Below are 22,989 nucleotides of genomic sequence, written 5' to 3' on the forward strand. Positions count from 1 at the left end.
ATGTAATGTGTATGTAATGTGTGAGACACGCATCTACAAAGCTAGTGGCCAAAAATACTTTTCTTACAAAGATACTTGAAGTGCAGGATAAAACTCTCGCTGTCTGTTGACATGCAATAAATATCGAAAGTAATGTACGAACACCTGTCTATTCTATTCATTTCAATTGACTTGTGAAAACTGCTAAGAAAAATAAAATTCTTTGACATATAGCAACTTTTTTTTTTTAAATAGTAACGCAAATAGTTACTTTCCCTGGTAACGAGATACTTTTATTACAGAATAATTCAGTTACTAACTTTGCCTCTGGAGCAACTAGGGGTTAAGTGTCTTGCTCAGGGACACATTGGTCTCTCACACCAAAGGCATGTGTCTTATCCACTGCGCCAACACCACCCCCAAGTTAATCGTTCATTCGTTATCTGGCTCAGCTCGGTGTTCATCTTCAGTTCTCTCTTCACAGCTGTTCAGTCAGTGTACTGTTTGAGTGAATTACTCCAGGATATTGGTTTGTTTTAACTCAGAGGGAGTGTCAGCCACAGTAAAAAGTTCACATCTTAAAGGGTTAGTTCACCCAATAATCAAAATTATGTAATTAATAACTCACCCTCATGTAGTTCCAAACCAGTGAGACCTCCGTTCATCTTCGGGACACAGTTTAAGATATTTTAGATTTAGTCCGAGAGCTCTCAGTCCCTCCATTGAAAGTGTGTGTACGGTCTACTGTCCATGTCCAGAAAGGTAAGAAAAACATCATCAAAGTAGTCCATGTGACATCAGAGGGGCAGTTTTTTGAAGCATCAAAAATACATTTTGGTCCAAAAATAGCAAAAACTACAACTTTATTCAGCATTATCTTCTCTTCCGTGTCTGTTGTGAGAGAGTTCAAAACAAAGCAGTTTGTGATATCCGGTTTCGTGAACGAATCATTCGATGTAACCTGATCTTTTTGAACCAGTTCACCAAATCGAACTGAATCATTTGAAACGGTTCACATCTCCAATACGCATTAATCCACAAATGACTTAAGCTGTTAACTTTTTTAATGTGGCTGACACTCCTCTCTGAGTTAAAACAAACCAATATCCCGGAGTAATTCATATACTCAAACAGTACACTTTGGTTAAACTGTCATTAAGAACTACTAACAAATCTTTTCCGATAACAGACCAAAAAGTTTTGTAAAACTCAACTGGGATTCCATCCATCCCAGGAACTTTACCATTATACATGCCTTGAAGAGCTTTAAACAATTCTTCCAAGCCAATAGGCTTAGAAAGTGTTACATTTGCTTTTTCCGACATTTTTGGAAATTTCCAAAAAAAGCCTCCTCTAGATCTTTATCTTCTTTATATTCAGACTTGTAAAGTTTTTCATAAAAACTAACTGCTCTTTCTCTTATTTCCTTAGAGTCTGACAACAAGGATCCAGACTCAGAAAGTAACGAATGGATAAAACGTTTCTGGCCATTCTTTTTTTCCAAACTGAAAAAAATATTTAGACGGTACATCCATTTGTTCTACAGTTTTAAAACACGATCTGACCAGTGCCCCCTGTGCCTTCATCTCTTGTAGGTCAGATAAAGCAGTTTTCTTTAAAAAAAGAGAATCGATATACCACTTAATTGTGCCATATCTTGAAAATTCAATATTTCTGTTTCTAAAACTTTTATAGACTTAAGTGTTTCCTTTGTGATATTTTGTATATACTGTTGACAAAAAGCTTTGATTTGACTCTTGCCAAAATCCCACAAACTCTGCAGAGAAGAAAAATAAAACTTTTCCCAAAAAAATGCAAAAGTCTCTTTTACAAAAAGCATCATTTATCAGAGCAATGTTAAAGTGCCAATATGCACTCCTTGGTGAGACAGAATTGAAAAAAACACTGCAAATAACTAAACTGCGGTCTGAAAAACCAACTGGGTTTATTATACAACTATTAAAAACACTGTGATGGTGATTGAAACTGTAAAATCTGTCTAGTCTTGCTAAAGACAAAAGATTGTAATTGGCATGAGCCCATGTATATTGCCTTAAATTTCCATTTAGACTTCTCCAGACATCACATAGGTCATTTTTTTTTAATTATTTCACAAAAACGCTTACGACAAGGCATATGTGGTTCTATATGGTTGCGATCAATATTTTGCTCAACACAATTAAAATCTCCACCAAGAAAAAGATATTCTTCCCTATTACATTTGTCTAGAGTTGAGCATAAAATATCTAAAAAAGCCACTCTCTCTATAGGTAAAGTGGGGGCATATACACAAATACAAATCGGAACATATTTTTCAAAAAAGGCTTGAATTTTTAGAAGTCTACCCTTCACTATTTCCTCCATCTTAAAAGAACATGGGGTGAATTTTTTTGCCCACAAGATGGCAACTCCTCCAATACATGAAGTTTTATGACTTAGAAATATATGACCATTCCATTATTTTTTCCAATCTGTAATATTTTTATCATCACTGTGTGTTTCTTGTAAAAAAAGAACATCAAGTTGTTTCTGTCTCATTGTTTCATACACTTGCATTCTCTTTACATCATCTCTGGCTCCGTTCACATTTAAAGATGCTATACGGATGTGTGTCATGTGTCAAGAAAAAAAGGAAACAAAAAAAATTACGCTATACAGAAAAAAAGAGTTATGCCCCTTTGTCATTATCATTATTCAACTGATTTTGGATTTTTGAAACAAATTTTTTCAGTCGATATACTTCTTTATCTAGAAAGCAACCTTCACTCATTAGATTCTTAGTACTTTCTGCAAACCGTTTAAGGTCTGGAAAGAAATCAGCAATCTGTACTCCTGTCTGATTTTTTGTTACTTTTAAAAACTTCTTAATTTCTTCAGCGCTGTAATCCTTACATAACCATTCACTTTGTGAGCAACTTGAAGCACTAGAATCAGACAATTCACTTTCACTTTCAATATTATCTGTATCATTCTTCTGTTCTTTTCTTGCTTGTTTTGATTCTTCTTCTCTGTCTTTCTTTTTTCTTTTTAGAGGAGTTTTGAAGACAGCCATGTCTACTTCACACAAATCAACTTTGTCTGATAAGGACTCTGTATTAGCTAAACAAGTCATTGAACTATTCTGTGTCTCCATCAATTCTTCTATCACAGTAGGTTTTTTAAGCAAGCTAACATTCGACTCATTATCATTATCTTCCATGATTTCAATCATGGTTTGAACAGTTTTACCTGTTTGTTCACTGGGCACTTTCTTAGTTGTGCCCTTGACACTCTGTGTTGAAATCACAGTTACTGGCACAGATGTTCCAGCAACGCTTTCCACGTTTTGCACCACCCCCTCATCTATCGTGTTTTGCTTTGTGCGTGTACTCCCATTTTCGGGACAAGTACGAGCCAAATGTCAATTTTTCCCGCATCCGAAACACTTAATTATATCAGTGGAAACATAGACAGTATAGTCGAAATCATCAAATCTGAATTTCAGATTTAAATTCAGTTCTGTTCTGTTTACTACGGTGGCCGGGAAGTGCAAAACAATATTACAAAGTATAAACACCTTTTACGAAGCTCGAGACAAATTTACATTTTGGAAAACATTTTTACTTATCATAAAACACAATTACATGGGGAAAACACTTTTACCAAGAACGAAACAAATTTACATTTTAGAAAACAAATTAACAAGAGGCAAAAAACTTTTACCAGCCCGAAACAAATTTACAATGACAGATTTTTCACGGAAAGGGAATGTACCACACACCGGAAGTGACGCGGTGAAAGGTGTTGTTGTTGTTGGTGAGCGCGGTAAATTCGTGTGGTTGTGGAGTAAATGGCATAAATGAAGTTTATGGTGTCAGAACATGGACTGCGGCCAAGGGAGGTTTTGCGGCAAACACATGAACAGCTTAACGCGGTTTTGCTTCACGTGCGATCGTTGTCTGGAGTTTCTAAACGACGCGGACCAGACGGAAACACAGGAGATGTCTCGACAGCCGGACAGTGCTAATCAAAGTAAGTTGTTATTTTTTAGTGTAGCAAAACGCTAGCTATCTGAGGCCATGTGAATACAAATCAGTAATGGTAATAATTACTGATGAAACGGCTCATAACTTTCTGTTTTGAAACGGATCTCTGTCCATTTCAGCAGAACAACCATGCCCATCATACAAACAGTTCATGGAGTAAAGAAGCTCAAAGACAAAAGAAGTCTTTTAACTATGGGCCAAAAGGAAGATTTACGCCTAAAGAAAGAAAACACGTCCAGGTAAGTTGTACTGATGGTCCTATACAATTTTGTGATGCTTTATATGTATTTGTGTGTATGTGTATATTTATTTTACCTATTTATACATTAATTATATATCTTTTGTTATTTGTCATTTACGTATTGTGCGTATACTGATAAGGAAAAATATTAATAATACTATTTTAAATTTAATCTATAACACAACAAAGTTTTGAGAAAGTGCATGGGGCGTGTAAGTGCTCAAGCCACTCAGCCATCTGTGTCATTCCAGTTTCTGTGTGTAATACTTAATTTGTAACAATTAACTTTTAATGTGCAATGTGAAAATAGAGTTCTTTAAATCAAATTTAAACACCCCCCCCCCCCCCCATGTACGTTTGTTAAGGTGGATAGTAATTGCAGAGAAAATATTTATTTAATAGTTTTCCTTCATTTAATTCAATTGCCATTACACAGCAGTGAAACAATGTTTGTGTTCACTCTGTAGATTCAGGGAGGGTCTTTTAACCCTGCAGTAGACTGCACTACAGCAACACATTAAATTGCTGGCCCCTGCCCTGTGCCACTATGAAAAGCAACTCACTGCTTTTGACCTTGAGAGACTCTCCAAACCTGACCTCAGTCCTTCGGGGAGTAATCAAAGGCTTAAAGAAAGTCAAACCATGGGCTACTGGGCAGACAATCTTTTTGATTGTGAAGGTTTGTTAGTTAGTTGAGAAATCACATGGCAATTAAAGCTGCAAGCAGCATTTATCAGGGTTCAAGCATTTCCGGCCTTTAAGCACAATAGCATCAAAATATTTTTTTTTAATTTAGCAATAATGTAACCACCTAAATTACAGAAGGAAAAGACCATTACAGTCAATTTACCATAGGAATTATATAGTTTTCAAAGCATTTTGAAAGTAATAGACTGTGCCATCTATGGTCCGATCTCCATGAAATTTTGCAAGCATCTTTAGAATGTTATGTCTCATATGCTCACCAATTTTTGTGAAGTTCTGAGTTTTCGTTTAGGATTTATAGGCTTTTGAGTGTTTTGCCACTCCCATGTTCTAAATGACCCTGTTATGGCTACCCAAATGGTAACATTAAACCTTTTTTAGATAATTATTGGTCTAGAGTCCAGAGAATTGTACTGCACTTGTTTGGTTGCAATTGGGTGAAAAATCTAGGACCAGTTCCCGCAAGTACGTTTTTAAGATGATAGCGCATTTTTGATGAACAATTTGATTGACAGCTGTAGTTCTTGAGGAGAAGTTGTTCATTATGAGGATATCTATTAAATGATCACGTGCATCACATGATTACAGAGCCGTAAAACTTATAAAAAAAAAAAAAAACCTTAATAATAAAAATCAGTACAATTACAATAGGCTTTCAGCTTTTCAAGCTTGAACCCCTAATTATGTATCTGAATTGTTTCTCTTTGCAGAAGGCCAGGCTGCTTTGTCTGTGGAAGATGTTTTGATGTTTGCTACTGGGCTGTCTTCACTTCTGCCATCTGGATTGGAACCACTGCCACAAATAGAGTTCCTGGATGACTCTACGTTCCCAATAGCAAATACAGTTTGACCGGCCATAAATCGGAACCGGACGGTTTTTGCTTAAAATACGCGATCAGTCTTTTTTCGTCTGTTTTTTCTGGAAGTGTGCCCGCATACATTGTAATCATTTGCTATCATGTCATTTGTGTGGAAGTATTTTCGAAATCTCTGCGCAGGACAAGGGCAGCTGTTCAGCTCTGGAAGGGCATCGATACATGTCTGAGGCACAGGAAGCAAGCAGCTGTTGGTGTACTGGTTCACAAATAAAAGCCTTTCCTGCACACTGAAGCTGCGCGAGCGCACAAGCGGAGACAGTGAAGAGATCTTCAGCTCAACTTCTCGCCTGTTGGATGAGAAACGAAACAGACTAAACAGTGACATACACATTTGAAAAGACAGAAGTAAATGTCAGTTCGTATAGGATGATTTTATTTTACCTTAAAATTACATCGACTTAATTTGATTTAAAAATCACCTGCTGTAGCACACTGAAAAAAGTGTTTCATTCATCCAATTAAAAAATTCAGATTCACATCTGTATTTTTTTTTTAACTTGAGACAAAACTTATTTATTTTTCATTGGCTCAAGTAAAAAAAATATAGATGTGAATCATTACCCTAATTTTTTATTTTTTAATTGGATGAATGAAACACTTTGCATCTTTGTTTTATTCCCACCAACATACTTTTATTTAGTTTCACTGGTAAATACCTTTTTTTAATTTTAAACCAAATTTAAAAACTAAAATACTGAATGCTGATTAAGAAACATCTTATTGAATGTGTGTTGATTGTGTTGTTTGGAATCTAGAACTATGCAGTTATTGCATTTAATTTCACATGGTTACAGTTAATCTTTTCATTTAAGGCCAGTTCTATGTAGTTTTAACCAAATTCAGAAACAGAAGCTAAATGCTGATGTCTGTACCATCTATGTTTGTATTGAATGTAGTCTACTTACTGCACAGTTACTGCTGTTAATTTCAGATGGTTACGGTTATTTTTTTCAATAGCCAAAAGCCAGTTTGGCCCATTTAATACCAAATAAACATCTTATTTATGCATACTTTCCTTCTTTCTTGTTTGTTGCTTAAAGAAAAAAAAACTGAAATCTGTATCTGAATCGGCAAAATCATGATCAGTGCATCACTATTTCAAACTCCTTAAAATTAGCACTCCTAGACTTATACACTTTAAGTCACAAATGGACTTTGGAATTCAAAATAGTCCTGGATTTGGCTGTTTTTATGCTAAATGATGGATGAGTTAAGACTCTGAAAACATTGTCATTAAAGGTTCACTTTAAAGTGCAGTTGCCAAAATTGTTTTTATAATGTAACAGTATGTGAGCATGTTTTTTCCCCTCACCGTTAACATTTTGAAAATGTTTTAGATTTGTGACTCTCAAACTGGGATCCCTTTGTGAATCACTGTTTTAGATAAAGAAACAAGTAGTTCAAGAAGTTTTGTTTTCTATACTACAAAAATTTATTAAATAATTATTAGTATTTTTGATTAATTTACCTTACACAAAAACAATTAAGCTGTGGGGGACAGATTCATAAACATTGTGTTCAGACAGACAGCAGTATTCCACCACTACAAAAAACTCCCTTTTTTTTTATAATTTCATAGTTGAGACATATTAGATTAGTTTCATGTACAGTTCTGGTGCAGAGTCCCAGTTCTCTGGTTTCTGTAACTGATTGTGTTCCATGGCAAAGTCCAAGTACTCCTGCTTGTTTGGGTCCCCACAAGGAGTCAATGACAGGCTGCCTCAGTAAGGGCATCCAGTTCAGCCTATCCAATTTGAAATCTGCAGTCTCTGGAGGCAAACCTATCGTTAAATAGAAAACATAAGCTTTTCTTTTCATTTAAGCTAAAACACTAGAATGATACTTTCATCTGTTCATTACCAATGTATCACCTGTGTGGTAAGTAGTAGAGTTCATTGGGCACTCCCGAACATGCTGCTGTTCTGGAAGGGCGAATGCTGTGACTGTTCCACAGTCTCACACACTCATCCAAGTATCCTTTCTTCTGCGGTACAACGCTTCGTTCAGTTTACTTTTAAGAGCCCTCAAGCTGATGTTTACACCGTGTAGACTTGACATCATGTCGATGATTACAGGGTACGAGTGGACCTCGTTAAAATATTGAACACATTGATGCAGAGTATGTCTTGTGTTTCCGTCTGGTCCGCGTCGTTTAGAAACTCCAAACATCGATGACAAGTGAAGAAAAACCGCGTTAAGCTGTTCATGTGTTTGCCACAAAACCTCCCTCGGCCGCAACTTCATTAATGCCATTTACTCCACAACCACACGAATTTACCGCGCTCACCACCAACAACAACAACAACAACAACACCTTTCACCGCGTCACTTCCGGTGTGTGGTACTTTCCCTTTCCGTGAAAAATCTGTCATTGTAAATTTGTTTCGGGACTGGTAAAAGTGTTTTGCCTCTTGTCAATTTGTTTTCTAAAATGTAAATTTGTTTCGTCCTTGGTAAATGTGTTTTCCCCATGTAATTGTGTTTTATAGTAAGTAAAAATGTTTTCCAAAATGTAAATTTGTCTCGAGCTTCGTAAAAGTGTTTCACACTTTGTAATGTTGTTTTGCACTTATCGGCCACCGTAGTTTTCACTCAAAATCATATACGTGAATCTCCTAAAAGACACCACATCAATTCAGATTTACTCCCGATGGCGATCTTTTTCACAGGAGCAACTAACTTTCCGAAACGGGACAATTCTTTAACCAAAACTTCATCTTTAATAAAAGGTGGGATGTTTGACAGGATAACTTTTCTCGCAGGAGTTGAAAGAGAGAGCACGGGTGTAAAAAGGCCACAAATTACGACTCCTCTTTATACAACCAAAAAGGCAAAAAAGCGCTATTTTGTTTTATCTAATCAATACAGATAAAAACATCATAAATAGCGATATTCAGACAAGAAAAAAAAGCCACAGCGGGCAAAAAACTCAGTCAAACTCACCACATGCTCTCCACGCTCACTCAACAAATGCTCACGCATGCGCACGAGAGAGAACCGAGCGAGTCAACACCTTGGGCCGTCATGCCCTCGGCAATACACTGGCAAACCAACGGCCAAAAAAACTTTATTTTGTTTTATCTAATTAATACAGATTAAACGTCAAAAAAAAAAAGCGATTTTCAAAAGCCACAGCGGCCAGAGAAATCACTCAAACTCACCACACGCTATACATGCTCACTCAACAAACGCTCACGCAAAACCGCTTTACTCCATGCACCCGCCTCTCGCAACAGTCACACCGGATGTGAGACGGAAAAAGAGAGAGAGAGAGAGAGAGAGAGAGAGAGAGAGAGAGAGAGAGAGAGATTCTTCCTCTCTCTCACACACACACAGTATATACACTGTTTACAAAATATATTTTTTTAATGTATTTAAGTGTTCATTTAATACATATCAGCAAATAAACCAAATATTTAACAGAAATTATGTCAGGTTAAAAAAATGGTTTAAACTGCAAAGGTGGCTGGATGCTGCACAGGTGACAGGACGTATTGGCGATGAGGATATCCACTGTCTCCCAGCAGCCAGCAATCACCTAAGCCACGCACCCTCTTCAGCCACCTGGCAAACTGCAGAAGTGGCCCACACACACACACACACACATATATATGTACATTCACACAGACACATTTGTTTACAGTATTCTATATTCTAATTCTGTAAAAACAACAAAATCACTCAATTATTTATACATTTTTGTTATTTTATTTGGGTACGTTAATTAAGGCTACTATAACATTACTGTGATTTTAGTGTTAAATGTACAATTTGTAAGATATTTGCTGTAAAATATCCAAAAACCAATAGGCTAGTGTTATATATATATTGTCCAGCTGATTTCTAATGATATCTCTATTGTTTTCAATTTCTTGTAAATCATGAGAAAATTCCCATTCTAAACAGCGGTTGCTCAGACTCCACACTCCCCTCCAACCTCTCTGAAACAAATTGAGACACACATGGTTTTAAACGATTGTAATGAACAACTACCGTTTTGCCCCCGTTTTGTAGGTTGTATCTGGTACAAAACATCAGACAATCGCTCGATCACTTTAAAAGGGCCCTTTTATTCTGGCCTTATTCCGGAACCAGACAAGCTTCCCCTCCACACAATACTGTACCTGGGCCCGGAAATCATAATATTTTTTTTGTCTGGCAGAAGCCTGTAACTGATGTTGCTGTACAGCTCCCACCACAGTAGATAGAGTCTCAGCCATTCGTTGCACATATTCATTTGGGGAATCAAAAGCTTCTTCCAATTTCACGTTCAACATTACATCCACAGGCAATACCATATCTCTCCCAAACATTACTTTATAGGAAGTAAAGCCAGTGGTTGCATATACACTGCTACGATACGCCATCATGACATAAGGCAAAAATGAGTCCCAGTTATTCTGGTTCTCATCCACAAAGAGCAGGGCCGTTTGAAGGAATTTGGGGGCCCCAAGCAAAATGGACATAGAGGCCCCCCGACAACACCCCCCCCCCCCACACACACACACACACGCAAAGCCTACAGGAACCACAGCATAGCCATACAGTTTAAGTTCACCCGCACTTTATATAAATTAAAAACGTTTACAGTGCAAATACTGCTTGAAAAAATAGTTTGGTGGGAATTCAATAGTGACCACTGCACCACTCTAAAAAAAAAAGCAGAGAACACTTGACTTGGTTGGCCTGCTGCTGTCAGCGACAACTGAGAGCGGCCCCCTTGAGGGGGATCCCAATAATAGTGTCATTAGATGTTACTGCATTGACGATCAAAGGGGCGCTCACACAGTGTCGTTGCATTTTATTCTTAACCAGTCGTTGTCTTGGGGCCCCAGGTCAGCTCGGGGCCCCAAGCAATTGCTTGGTTTGCCTGCCTTGTTGCGACGGGCCTGACAAAGAGAGACAACATGGCCAGCAGGGTCCTATTAAAACCTTCAACGAGCCCAACTGACTGAGGGTGGTAAGGTGATGTACGAGTTTTATTAAAGAGCCACACAGATGGGAAATCAAAAATTACCTGTATTACAGTGTACAATGTAGCTGTCCATCTGTGTAAACAATGTGCAAATAATTAAACCAAAAAGTACACAATTTATAAAGTTATTGGCTTCTAAAGTAAGGAGTCGACTCTGAATCGCTGAAACGAGTCGTTATAATTTTCAAATCTTTTGCCCATCTCTATGTACGTCACTAGGAGCACTTTGCATAATAATCTCCGCCTACCGTGTTGGGAGAAACGGAACTCTGACCTGCCCCACCCCCACTCACAGACGCTCTATTTGGTGTGAGAGCATCATGTCGAGGAGACCGTTTGTTTTATTTTCACTGCCAAAGAATGAAGATCAGAAGAACCAATGGCTAAAATTCATTTTCACCACAATACCAGAGCAGTACAACAAATCCCTTTTGCTGTGTTCTCTACATTTCACTGATGACTGCTTTTCTAATCTCGGTGAGTACAGCGGGATTTTCAAAGCGTTTGGCCATAAAAGATGGTTCATTACCAACTTTATTTAGAACAACGAGCATCTCCAAATCACAACGCAAAGTATGATTATGAAGTTATGTGTCTGTTTTCTCCCGAGCGTCTTATGAGTATGTCTGCTGTCTGCAGCCTTTGTTTGTGCTGATCGTCATGTACAAACATGTCATTAAAATGAAGTATAACTCTGTGAATACTCAATGAAGAGACACGAGAGAGATATCTATAGAAAGCTTGACATGTCTACTTTAAAACTAAACAAGTGCTGCTAACAGATATTATGTCATAAAGTAATCCATATGAAAACAAGGCTATGTCTGTTTTTCATGTCTCTCTTCATTATATGTGACCACGCCCCCGCGCTGAATGCGCTATTCAGATTCAAACTGAAGCGCGTGACTTGAATACAGCCACACAGAAGAAAAAGCAGCGAGACTGTTCAAGTTTTTTATTTTACTGTTTGCTTCGCGATGAGAGGAATAAGACATAATTCACCCCAAACAGATGTTAACGCATAGTTTACCGTGGAGGTGTGTGCGGAACAACCAATCCAAACTGGTTATGTTAGTTGACCAATCAGAACACAGTATGCTACCGAAAGGTGGGGTTTAAGGAAACTGAATCTTTTGAACAGCTTTGCGCGAACCGTTTGGGGATCTCTGAGAATTGAGGTAATTTTAAAATGATATTTTGAAAAAATGACAATGTTTTTTAACCTTGGATGGATTTAAACCTAATGTACAGGACTTATAAACAGTGATAGGAAGCTTAGAATTTTCATCTTACTGGCTCTTTAATCTCCAATAAACGACATACTTCCTGAAAAAGAAGAGACTAAAAATTCCGTCCCTGATCAGAGTGGAGACTCTGAGGAACACTATAACGGCACACCAACTCTTCAACAAACACTTTGGCAACAGATCGAGCTTCTTGGTTTGGCAAAGCAAAAGCCTCAGTCCATTTCGAAAAGTAACCCCCCACCACCAAGATATAACGGTTTTTATCCATAGTTTCAGGAAGTGAACCTAATATATCCAAAGCAACACGCTCATAGGGCCAAGAAACAATTGAAGGACAAAGGGGAGCTTGAGGATTGTGAGGTGGAAGTTTGAGTGAGGCTCAATCCAAACACTCACTACACCATCTCCTCACATCAGCAAACCACCCTGGCCAATAATAATGATCTTTAACCTTGCCCTGCAGTTTTTGCACACCTAAATGACCACCTGTAACCATGTTATGCAGCATTGTTAAGATTTTTGAGACCAAACACTTTGGAAGTACCACCTGTACTTTACCAACTGCATCAGAATTATGTGGCGGAATCCGCACCAGTAGCTGGTCCTGCACCTGAAGCTGATCACACACTACTGCAAATTTTCGCAACTCCGGATGGTCTCCTATCATCCCACGCTCCTCTGGAGCCTTACTCAGCCAGTGAAACAATTGACCCAACTCCCTCCCTCCCTTTCCACTAACCTAATCAAGTCATCATCCAAACTTTCTATAGGCGGGAAAATCATTCCAATAGGAGATGGGGATGAAGTTCACCATTATTTCTAGTCCATATACATTCAGAAGCGAGGGAAATACTCAAATCCAATTATAGCATCATTCATCTCCTTAACTTAGCACGACAGTCTGGGAAAAATGCCAAACCAAAAATCCCGCGAGGTAATGGTGACTCTAATAGTTAACCCCTCCCTCCTAACTCAACTCACTCACACACACACACAGGAGTCTAACTGTCTATCTTCATCTCCGGAGGACCTATTGTCCCCGAGAGACAGCCAAACGTAACCCCACAAGTCACCCACCTCACAGCCGCTGCTACATCTCATGCACCCCTCCTTTTGACGAGTCCTTTGATGTGGCAACAGGTGAATACAATAAGAGCAAATCAAAGCTCACCGGATAACAACATTCCACAGTATATTATGGGGCATAAATGCCAAATGCGGGGCATCGCGTCTTTAGACCCACACGAGGACGCGTCTGATCCATAGTCTGATCGCGTCTTTGCATTGACTTATTTTTGTTATTTTTTTGGTAGTGTGTCCTCTCGTGGCAGGTCCTACAACCTGTACCTTTAACATTTAATAAGTGAAAAAAAAAACTCTGAATAGAACACTCCCCATGTGCGGCGCAATCAATGACATCGACACAGCAAACTAACAACGAACTATGCCTCTAACCACAGGTGGAGAGCTGTCATTCCAAAGACACAAGTTTGCGATGCAGTGGGCGAATGTTCGTTTGAACTATGGTTTTGGGAAAAACCGAATGGTTGAACTACGTTGGTAATGACGGAACTTGCGAGTTGCGACCACAGTTGGCTAACAATACTTTTGGGAAACGCACCCCAGGACGGGGGCTATAGGCCTGAAGGTTATTGAGTTTGGTCTGTCTTTCTACTTAGAGTTGAGGTATCCTTGGCCAAGTGTGCTCCTAATATGTTCACAACTTCCTGGCCATACCTCGATTTTGTACAGTGTATGTTTTTTTGGCTTGTGTACCCCACATATGTAATCCATATCTCATTGGATAAACTAAAACATCACCCCTTGCAATGCAACTATATAATTTGTGGATTTATTAATAACCTTTGAAGAAGTTTGTGAGCAGACTAAAGGGTTAAATATTAATTTACTTCTTTTCATGAGCTAATGCAAGGACTGAGAATGGTCAGATGGCATCGAAAGATAAAGACAAAAAATATATATATATATTTTCATTACTCATTCTTAAAAAGCGAATGGAAGCTTTGTTCAATTCGCAATTTCAATTTGCCCAGTTTGAAGTGAAATGGAAGCACGCCTACTGTCAGTCACCAACAAAGCCAAAATTAGGACAGTACTGTTGATCAGCGAGATGGCAATGTATAGAGCAGATTTGAAAACTGCATTTAGATGATTTGGCTGAATTGTTTTTAGGAAATTTGAGTTAAGTATTGGCTCTGAAAAGTTAAAGGCTAGTTTATATAAAAAGTAGGAGCCACAAGGGAATTTTATTGATGAATAAACAAATAATATAATGTTAAATATATGTTTTCAGAGAGATGGCTTGCATTATACAGCTTATCTTTACAAGCATGGAGTTTGTGTCTGTTATCTCTGGGGGACAGCCTGAAATGTGATACATTGTGGAGATTTAAACTATAGTTTTTATGTTAACTAAAATAACTTTTGCATTGTGATCAATGGGAACAAGATTGAGTGAATATTTTAAACAGCCGTATTAAGCTAATAGTAAAGAAGGAAAAATAGGAAAATTATTTTTTTCCTTGACTTTGGTTGTTACATTCGGTAGACCATTTACAAGATTCAGTCTGAAGTTATAATACAATGCATCATGCTGATGTATTTATAATAATCATTGCATCATGCTGATGTATTTATAATAATTATTTATAATATAGAAGTATGAAATGCTCATATCAGATAGAATAGGTCACTGTTCTTTTCTGCATTCTGCAAAGAAGGAATTGCTTGATCTTTTCCAGCAAAGAAGAACTTGCTTATTAGAATAAACTAAAGAACTGCTATGTATATTGTAAACTGGATGAGATTCCTTAAATTTTTAGCAGTTGCACGAGATGACTGACATAGCAGGGATTGCTTATATGCAGTTGTGGTCAAAGTTTATAATGCGGTTCTATTGAGTGTTCATTTTATAGAAGAAACAAGACTACATCTTGGGCAGCTGCCAAAGGGAGATACAACATGAATAAAGATACATTATGGCTGTGGAGAACAGGAAAAGCTGAGGACCAATTGGCTACACCCCCTGTAAGAGGAATCTGACACTTCTGGGAGGTGTTGGAATGAAGAAAGACTGAAAACTTTGCAGACATCTGCCATGAGAGGCAGAGAAGAAGATAACTGCATCCCGAGTCAAAACTATGACGCCCCATCAGATCCTCATCTCCAAATGACAGGCTGGAAGACACTGCAGAAGGAAAAAGAGGTAACACTTTAGAATACTGTTTCTTACTTACTACATAACTAATTAGGAATTATTGAAGAACTAACAAGTGATTATTCCTTAACACTTAACTCACTACTGTTAACTACTAAGAAAGATGTGTTAATTAATCAGTATGTAATATAATTTTATGATTGTGTTAAGTAACAGTTAGCTAATCAGTAACTAATAAATTCTGTGATACCACCTGAATAACTACTATTAATTATCTACTAGTTAAGGTTAAATTATTAATTACTAATCGGTTCCCTATGTTTTCACTTTAGAATACTGTTTCAGATTCTAAGTAATTCTTCAGGAATTATTTGATAATTCTTTATTAATTACTAATCGGTTCCCTATGTTTTCACTTTAGAATACTGTTTCAGATTCGAAGTAATTCTTGAGGAATTATCTAATAATTCAGCCTGATCTCACAATCAAAACGTACATATTTAGACGTTTCATTCATATTTGTAAATTTAAACTGTCCAATACGTATGTACCTTTACGTATTTACGGTGTTGTTTACGTATTATCTGTACGTAAATACAGGTTCGATACGTAACTAAATTTACATAAAAACAACCTAAAATACGTACATACAATACGTACACATAGAACGTGTTCTCTGACCAGTCAGTTATCCATAGAAAAATGCGTAACCCCACCCGAACCTAAACCTACCCAATTTATACAGAATGTTAAAAGAATAAAACATAATAAAACACAATTTTAGTAAAAATATAACATTAAAACGTTATTTTGAGCCACTAACGTTAATTCTACACCTACTCCTAAACCTACCAATAACCATTTCTTAAAACTACATAACGTTACTGTTATAAATAAACAAATAACAGACAAACAAACGTAACATTAATCATTTATTTTTTGTGAAAAGATCAGAAGTGGTACCAAAAGCAGTTCAAATGATAATGAGTTCCAGTCGCAGTCCTTTCTGGAGGTAATAGTTTTTATAAGGTACAGAGCAGAATTTAATTTATTAATCCGTGAAATTATGAATCTGTCTTCTCTCCGTGAAGGCGCATTGGCGCGGTACTGATTTCAAATGTCTATCAACTGAAACACGGCATGTCGCAATCTGTGACGAATTAGGTGAGAACCAATGAGAGTTCGTTATCAGTGCCGTAAACCGTGTCGTAACGTTTCTCAAGGGTGGCGCACTGGCGCTATTTTCACATTCAAATCAAATAACGAGCGCGGGCTTTGACTATGTGATGGTAGCTGTTACTGAGAATGAAGATGAAGATCGATTGATAAAGGGCTGAATTTGGATATGTTCCTTGCAAACATCTGGATTCTAAAGATATGGAGTACAGCAAACAAATAAAATGGATGTGATTTGTAATTTTATGCTGTGCTTTTGTGTATCTATGGTTGGAATGCCACTCATTGGATAGGAGAAAATCGCACAGTAAAATATTGCAAAATGTTTCAGGTTCAAAATAAGTCATTCAGAATTATTTGATCATTAATTATTAATTACTAATGGGTCCCCTATGTTTTCACTTTAGAATACTGTTTCAGATTCTAAGTAATTCTTCAGGAATTATCTGATAATTCTTTATTAATTACTAATGGGTTCCCAATATTTTCACTTTAGAATAGGCCTAATGTTTCAGGTTCAAAATAAGTCCTGCATAATTATTTTATAATTCTTTATTAATTACAAATTGGGTACCTGTATTTTCACTTTTCCTGGTGTGTGTCTGTGTGTGTATATATATATATATATATATATATATATATATATATATATATATATATATAATGTGGTATATGCTGAGGAGGCACACATACAGTACTGTATATATATAAAATATAAAAACTAAGGTAAGTTATCACAAGGCACTGGAGTGGGGATCCTACTGGAAGGTGATTTCTTACAAAACACACTCACAAAACAATTGACTACATAGGGAAAACCTCTATAAAATGTATTGCATTTATTAATATTGCATTTTCATACTACTACTATTATTGCTAATAGTATTTATATGAAAGGGTCACAGTTCAATGTAATTGTGTAAAACTGTTCATTAGTAGTTACTTCATAGTTATTTTTCTTGAACCCTAACTAGTAGATAATTAATAGTAGTTCTTCAGGAGGTATGACAGAATACATTAGTTATTGATTAGCTAACTGTTACTTAACATAATCATAGAATTATATTACATACCGATTAATTAACACATCTTTCTTAGTAGTTAACAGTAGTGAGTTAAGTGTTAATGAATAATCACCTGTTAGTTCTTCAATAATTCCTTAGTAAGTAAGAAACAGTATTCTAAAGTGTTACCGAAAAAGACACTAAAACAGCCAAGACACGTTGACTGACTTTCAGAGATTTTCATCTTTTCCCTCGTTGGCAGGTACTGCATATACAATGACCACTACAGAGACCGCATTAAATTTCATATGAAAAATGGCGGCAGACCTGTCCTCCTCACCATCTTTCAGTGCACTATTCAATCCGCAGACCACGGCAGAGCAGCGCGAGCAGACTCAAACAGTAACAGAGGACACAAGGTATGTGTTTATCGATAGATTGTTAGAATATCTGTATCTGTGCAGATCTTTCATCATAAATTCATTCATTCATGTCATAAATACAGTTTACAAAAAGGTCACGAGGGAGCAATTGGTTTCCCATTTACTGTAAAGTTTTCACTCCATTCATCGCTCATCACACTGCAGCTGTTTCCTCCTGAGTAAAACCTAGCCCTTAACACATATGAACGTATACTTTAATTATACTTATTTAAATATACTTAATTTAAGTATATGTCACAGACACACCAGGCTCCAAAACCACCCAATCACAGTGCACTCCCTCACCGGAATACTGATCACGCACATCTGCCGCTCATCTACACGCCCATCAACCAACCCTCAAAAGGCACTCACTCACACTTCACCACTGTCCAGTCTCGTTTGCACACAGTGCTCTCCTACCTGCTGACTTCAAGGATTCCTAGTATTGTACTTACCTGTCTCCAGTGGTGGGAAGAGTACTGAAAAATCATACTCAAGTAAAAGTACTATTACTTACCAAAAAATGTAATGTGAGTGGAGTAAAAGTACCTGTCCTAAATACCACTCAAAGTACGAGTAAAAAGTAGACGTTTCTCTGTAAAAAAAAAATAAAAACAATTACTCAGAGTTTTATTTTTGACTGCTAGGACTGAAAATCCAGGCATGTAATATTTGAAAAAGCAGCCAATAATCAGGTAACTTTTATTATTCTTGCAGCTTAACAAAAAATAAAATTATTATTAATAATAATAATAATAATAATAATCCAAACTTGCAGACTTGCAGAGATTTTAATGTAGGTGCCGACAACAATCCTACATTTTGAATTTGTTCAGTTTTACAATGAGCTGATTCTCAAAATGTGTACTGTCCAGCCTTGCTCGTTTAGGTGTAAACAGCTGCCCAGCACAACTAAAAAGGCGCTCGCATTCTGCAGAGGCAGGCAAGGGTGTGTTCAGTTTGAAGCTTAGCTTTTTCACCAAAGGAACAGGTGAAGCAGTCCCATCTCTTCTGAGGCACAAGCCAAGTACCCATCCAATTCAGATGCAGTTGGAGAATGAACAGTCTTAATGGAAGAAAAGAAGTCAAAGGCATCATGCTGTGAGTCGTTTTGCTGGGTGTCCTTAATGGCGTCAAGATGATACAGGATGTAATCCATCCCTACACAAAATAGAAACATTAATAATAATAATAGCGGATAATTCTGATAGACTACAGCATGTTTACTAGTGTGTTATGGACTTTGGGGTTGTCATGGTCATTTTAGAAATGAAATAAAGCTGTTTACTTGCTACATAAGCACTGTTGCATTTACCCTTGTCTTTTCAAACATAGTTTCATAGTCTGACTGTGCTACAGTAGGCAAGTAAATAAATAATCGAACCAATAGCTTAATGCCACAGAAACCCATAAAGTAGTGGAACAGTTACAAGTGGGATAAGTGAAATGTATTCATGACTCCTGACATTAAAAATCGAAATAAAATTCTGCATGCTCTCAATCTTGAACAAAATTAGCATAAAATATCAATTTCATCAGATAATCTGTATTCATGAACAAAATAGAAATCTCTTACATGCTTTTATGATGTGGGCCTTGTCAGTCCATGACGTTTTGAATTTTGGAAGAAGAATTGTAGCACTGATGAGTTCCGGATCTTCCATAAACTCCCCAAAGCGCTTTTGTAGACCCTTCTGCAGAGCATGAATAAGGGGAAGACATACCTTGATCGAAGCCTCCATCTTTTTGAGCTTGGAATCAAGAAGGTAGATGGTGGGAAGCAGCCACCCCATCTGAGTGTTTGTTTCGGACTGAAGGATGTTCAAGGCCATGGAAATAGGCTTCATCACAATGCAGTATTCAGAGAGGTAAGACATTTCAGCAGGATTTAGCCTATTTAAAAATTAAATGACAACAACAACAAACAACGTCAAATCTAAACAAAGTATTCCAATTAGAACACACGGAGATTGAGCAAACAGACTTACATTTTGATTTTGAATGCTGCACATACATTCCGAAGGGATGCTTCTCCCTGCTCCTTCAGGATCCACATTACCCTCTCTGCAGCATTGTACATTGAGTTCCATCTTGTTTGGTTGGGCTGAATGAACTGCAGCTTACATTCTTCTTGGAAGATCTCAGCATTGATGGCAGACCGGCTGGTTTTATTGTATAATGCCTGGCATTTCGCAAACGTTGAACGGGAAAGCTTCTTATATACCTAACTGCTGTCCTCTGCCTTTGAAGCATCCACAGTAGCCACCAAATTAAGAAGATGACACGCGCAACACTGATGCTTAGGTAGATGATACTCCAATCCAGTGTTAGTGTTTAAAATGGAACAGGTGTCCTGAACCTCAACTCCTTCTTCATTTTCCTCACTCTCCAGTGTCACTGCCTCAGCAGAGTCAGCACCAATCAACTCTTGCGGATTCTGTTCACCATACACCTTAAATGCTTTGATAAAATTTGATCCACTATCAGTTGTTGTTCTGACTATTTTTTCTGAGATGCTATATTCCGAGTGGATATCATCCATGGTTCCTGCGAGCACATCAAATGTATGTGATGCTTTCAAATGTCTAAAGGCAATGGAAGCAGACCTTCTTTCCAATGTACATTCATCAATCCAGTGTGCAGTTACACCGATGTAACTCCGTTGTCGTGCTGTCCAACAATCAATTGTGGTACCTATATAGCTGAATTTTGCCATCTCAGCAATGATGTTCTTCTTAACCTTTGTGGCCACTTCCTCAATTCTCAGCTTCACAGTTGGTCTGGACATAACTGTACAGCCAGGTTCCATTGTATGGATTAGATTTTTAAATGTTGGAAGTTCAACTACGGTAAAGGGCTGAAGGCTTTCGCAGACAAATTCAACTACAAGCCTGTCAATTGTGGACTGAGCAACCTGCCTGCACAACATGGAATAGTCTTTAATCTTCATCTGTTTCACAGCTGAATCATTCTGTTCTTCTGAGTTCTTTCTTTTCCATACACATTCATTGTATTGCTTTATTTTTGATGGATGTTTTCTCTGTAAAGAGAATACTCTTCAAAATTAAGTAACATCTTACACCACTGATAAACTTTTGCTAGCATTTAAAAATAAATAAACATTTATAAATAAAACTGATATTTTATTAAAGTTATTTGCCATTCATAAACTACAATTTTAAATCGCCATGCAAGAACACATTACATATACATCTATAATTAAGTCGAAAAAAAGTAGGTTAATGCGTTTATATGTTAAGCGAAATATGTGTAACTTAAGGGGCATACATCTAATGATAGGTTAATGTTTAATGCACTTTGAACCCAGCTAACAAGCTAAGGGTGTCCAGCAGCTGGCGCCTCGAGATCGTGCAGCACTGACAAAATACATTTAAATTGCGCATTGTATTCTGCAGTGTATTTAGTAACTGTTTAAAGCCATTTTGCGATAAAGTCATTATACATAGGCCTACAGTATAACCAGCAACAACCCCGCTCCCTCTTCTCATCAATGACGAAAACTGACGAGATAGTCTTATTAAGCAGTCGTTGCTTGTGATGATTTTTGCGTCTTCTCGAACACGTCCATCCTGCTGCATTAATAAAATGACCGTGCCTTCACTCCAAGCTGGTTGCTAATCGCTAACGTAATTGTTTTTGGCCGAATAATTTGAAACATTCGGTGCATCCCTAATTCACATTGGCTCATAAAACCTAACACAGTTTTATTTATGCCCCCCACACTATATTTGTGACGTTTATTATACCATTTAACATAAATATTTAAGATATGATACTTAGCAAATATGAAAAACTTACCTCGATGTGATTTTTTAAATTAGAGGAAGAACTCTTGAATGCTGATATTTCAACCGGTCTGGGCAAGCAAAGTAGGCATGACATAACGACACAATTGCCCTTCTTCGCTTTCATTGTAAAAAGCTCCTTCAGGTACGGCCAAGGATGCTGAAGTGCCATATTTGAGTTACTGCATATTGAAGCATCCACCACACTTCCTTCCTCCTCCATGATTAAACTAAATTGGCGCCAGGTGTTTTGAAGTCTGTCTGATGCAAGTTTTCTGTGCGCGATTTGATTGGACGGGAATCACTGGCCTGATTATTCTCTTTAGCCAATCATCATTGACAGGAAAAAAATAAACAATGTAGCGACTGCAGGTTGAGGGAAAATAGCACAGTAAAAGTACCGATACAGCACTAAAAATGTACTCAAGTACAAGTAAAAGTACACTGTTTTTAAACTACTTAATAAAGTACAATTCCTGAGAAAAAACACTCAATTACAGTAACGAGAGTATTTGTAATTCGTTACTTTACACCACTGCCTGTCTCCAACGTCTCCAAGTTCCCTCCTGTCTCTACTGTGAGTGTGTGTGTCTCCCTTGTCTTCATCACCATCGCCTTTCAGATCACCATTAAGCTCAACTCCAAGGCCAGTATCACTTCCCAGTATCCTCTCAGCCATTCATTTTACATCTGCTAGTGTAAATAAAACCATTACCTGCCATCTCTTGTCTCCAACCCTTCTGTCCTGTAACAGAAGACTAGACCAAGACCTTCTTACACAAGCATGAGCCAACCAGACCCCTTTCAGGACCTCGTCGACGCCTTATGGCGAACTCTCACTGCCACTCCATCACCTCCACTACCAGCGGACACTTCCGGTAACAACTTCAACACTTTTTCACCGGTGGTACATGCCAGTCCCATGGCCAAGCTTAACCTTACAACCATGGTGACGCCGTCTGCCAATCAAATCCACTCCATAACTTGACGACCGCTAAGCAGAAGACAGGTCCGCTGTCAAGTTGGCCCACTTACATTGCAGATCGGTATACTCCATAGAGAAGATTCATCCGCTGGTTCTGGAGGAGTCCACCGCCTACGTGATCTTTGGGCGTCCATGGTTGGAGCAGCACAACCCAGTCATCTCCTGGAAATCTGGCAAAGTTCTGAAGTGGGGCGACAACTGTTTCCTAGAATGCCTATCGGGATTTCCTGTTCCATCCTCTCCGCCTCCTGAACAGCTTTCTGTCTGTGCAACTTCCATTGAAAGCCAGATGGAGAAACGGTCAGTGGATATTCCCTCATGTTAAGCCCCCTTCAGTGACGTCTTCTGCCTTAAGAGAGGCTCTA

At 37.8% G+C, this 22,989-nt stretch overlaps 2 long non-coding RNA genes across 2 annotated transcripts; one reads left to right on the forward strand and one right to left on the reverse strand.

Annotated features, from left to right (window-relative positions):
* Window positions 1-3,494: 3,494 nt before the first annotated feature.
* Window positions 3,495-6,920, forward strand: LOC127965101 (uncharacterized). Its single transcript, XR_008155247.1, has 3 exons — window positions 3,495-3,990; window positions 4,124-4,243; window positions 5,661-6,920. It is a non-coding gene; the product is annotated as an uncharacterized LOC127965101 (long non-coding RNA).
* A 316-nt stretch (window positions 6,921-7,236) lies between these two features.
* On the reverse strand, window positions 7,237-8,411 carry LOC127965102 (uncharacterized). Its single transcript, XR_008155248.1, has 2 exons — window positions 7,700-8,411; window positions 7,237-7,609 (listed from the first exon to the last, which is right to left on the reverse strand). It is a non-coding gene; the product is annotated as an uncharacterized LOC127965102 (long non-coding RNA).
* Window positions 8,412-22,989: the final 14,578 nt, after the last annotated feature.

This window comes from Carassius gibelio, chromosome B9 (assembly GCF_023724105.1).
Source record: "Carassius gibelio isolate Cgi1373 ecotype wild population from Czech Republic chromosome B9, carGib1.2-hapl.c, whole genome shotgun sequence".
NCBI lineage: Eukaryota > Metazoa > Chordata > Actinopteri > Cypriniformes > Cyprinidae > Carassius > Carassius gibelio.